The sequence below is a fragment of the Ctenocephalides felis genome, unplaced genomic scaffold (assembly GCF_003426905.1).
Source record: "Ctenocephalides felis isolate EL2017-DRISC unplaced genomic scaffold, ASM342690v1 CF-g0.4_SCAFFOLD_01170, whole genome shotgun sequence".
In the NCBI taxonomy this organism is placed as follows: Eukaryota; Metazoa; Arthropoda; class Insecta; order Siphonaptera; family Pulicidae; genus Ctenocephalides; species Ctenocephalides felis.
The window spans coordinates 28,231,211-28,234,468 of NW_020537324.1; positions in this window are offsets into that span (position 1 = coordinate 28,231,211).

A 3,258-nucleotide genomic window follows, 5' to 3' on the forward strand; every position below is an offset into this window, starting at 1 on the left:
GGATAATCCGATATTCCGAAGTCCGGATAATCGGACGTCAGGACAATCGAAGGTCCGGATTATGGGAAGCATACCTGGTGCCCTAAATTCCACTAGATGTGATTCCGTGCATGCCTCGTCCGCAATTTTGTGTCCGGAGGTATGATTCGAACTCGGTACCCTGTGGGTATGAAGCCATCGTGCTACCAATTACGCCAACACAGGCCGCATGGATTATGCTTTTTTCGGCCTTATAACTTGTTAGTTTGTTATATCTAAATATTAACTTTGTGTTATTCAACAATAAATTCGACCGGATGTGATTCCGTGCATGCCTCGTCCACAATTTTGTGTCCGGAGGTATGAATCGAACCCGGTACCCTGTGGGTATGAAGCCATCGTGCTACCAATTACGCCAACACAGGCCGCATCGATTACGCTTTTTTTCGGCCTCATAACTTGTTAGTTTGTTATATCTAAATATTAACTTTGTGTTATTCAACAATAAATAAATACGTTTAATAGCTGGAGGTAAGATTCGAACTCGGTACCCTGTTGATACGAAGCCATAACTCTACCAATAACGCCAACACAGGCCATGACTATGCAACTTTTTTTTGGCCATATGATAGTTTGTTATATCTAAATATTAACTGTGTTTTTCAACAATAACTAAATACCACAATGTTAATCGTACACTGCTGAATTCCGCTTTTTAGCTGTGCAATCGGAGGTCCGGATAATTGAAAGTCCGAATAATCGAAAGTACGGATAATCGAAAATCCCGAAAATTGATGGTCCGGATAATCGGAAGTCCGGAAAATCGAACGTCCGGATTATCGGATGTCCGGATGATTGGAAGTCCGGATAATCGGATAAGTCCAGATATTTCAATATCATTCCGATAATCCGATAATCCGAAGTCCGGATAAAGCGAAGTCCTGATAATGCGAAAAAAATTTGTGAAAAAAATTTTGAGAAAAAAATTTTGAGAAAAAAATTTTGAGAAAAAAATTTTTGGTCAAAAAAATTTTGAAAAAAAAAATTGGTCAAAAAAATTTTGGAAAAAAAAATTTTTGGTCAAAAAAATTTTGGAAAAAAAAATTTTGGACAAAAAAATTTTGGAAAAAAACAATTTATGGGAAAAAAATTTTTGGGGAAAAGAATTTTTGATCAAAAAAATTTTGGAGAAAAAAAAATTTTTGGTCAAAAAAATTTTGTAAAAAAAAATTTTGGGCAAAAAAATTTTGGAAAAAAACAATTTATGGGAAAAAAATTTTTTGGGAAAAGAATTTTATTCATTTTATTTAAAAAAATCCACCATCTTTTGCTTTTCTTAAACATATTGTTTGCTTAAATCTTATCAAGATCATCTTTCTTGACAGATGTCCTGAAGATGGAACGTACCTAGTTCCGAAACGTCGACAGTAAATAAATGAATAAAGAAATAGTTTATTTAAAAAACTTTTTTTGTTTTATTACTTTTTGGATTCTTGTTCGAAACTCTACATATATATATATATATATACACCTAAGTCTGTTTTACACGATCTTTTTGTACACGGATTTGATATAACACGGTTTGAAAATTGAATATTTTTAATTTTTTACACAATTTTATTCCATTCAGCACGGTTTGAAATTTTATGTACTTAAATTTTTTTTGTCAAATTTAATTTTTGCGAAGTATGTTCATATCACAAAAAAGTATTTATGAAAGAAAAAAGTGTGAAACCATCGATAGTATTGATAGTTTGTGAACACTAGCTTAGAATTAAGCATTAGTATTAATAGAAAATAAGCATTATATATTTGATTTAATAAAATAAACATGAATTCTTGTTCTTAAAAATTCTTGTTTTTCACTAATTTTAATAGGTTTTAGAGATTAGGAACAAATCACCCATTTTTGTATAAGATCAATGTCTTTTTTTACACATTTTTTTTTACACGGCTTCTTCTGGAACCAAAATACCGTGTAAAAACAGACTTAGGTGTATATATATATATATATATATATATATATATATACATATATATATTTATAATTCTGAATTTGATATTAAGATAAGTACTAACAAAGTCTAATATATCAATAACGACTAATTTCTTTAAAAAAAATTCTTACAGTCCTTAGGTTTCAGCTACATCGGCTATAATTCTCGAGGCATGCTTCAACATGCATTGTTGTCTACTTATATATGCATATGCATAGATAAAAGAAGAGTACATATGTATATATAAGTGACCACATGCAATACACGAAACTGACTGCTCCCTGCCATTTCACTAAAACCATATGGATTTCTGGACATTTACTGTTGCATTACTGTCATTAAATGAGTAACAAGCTCATCACATTTCGAGAATTATTTATAATAAAACCACACTCAAATTATAAAATATTTACATTATTTTTTAATACTGATTTATCAATAAAAATGTTACAGCATAATTTTTTCATCATTAATAAAATAGAAACTGTTTCTAAAAATCAGTCTTCTAATACTATTACCTATATGGAATGATTTTTACAAATATAATGTTATATTCTTTATGGACACATATCATTTAAATACCTTGCTATAATTAAATTTAATATCACTCTTATAAATATTTTAATGGCAGCCTCACATAATTTTATCATATTTATTTTATTTAGTGATGCAAAGAATAAGTAATGCCTTTAATAACAAGATTTTGAATTATTCTATCATTCAATGTTCAATACTGCACATCAGTTTATAAAAACCAAATTAATTGGTATTACAAGTTCTTCACAAGCTGCAACTTTCAATGCATTGATATAGTTTCACTACATTCTTAATTGACTATAGTTATTTAATTTCTAAATCTTGTTATTTTGTATACATTTTTGAACTTGAAGTATAAAATTATGCTATTCATTCTTTGCATCACTATTTGTATTGTACTATATAGTTAGTGTGATTTGCTCTTCAATAATACATATTTTCAGTGATATACGAATATGAATACAAATAAAAACCCAAAATTAAAATAATTACATACATATTAGAACATAATATCATACATAACTGCCATTCTTACTCATACATAACCACTCATTCACATGTTGAAACTCATACATTACTCAGATAAAATAATCAAAATATTAATAGATAAGTTACTCTTAAATTAATTTTAAAGTTCAATAATTAATGATTCATACTATATATATATATATATATATATATATATATATATATATATATATATATATATATATATATATATATAAAGTGTCTTAAATTAACCTGC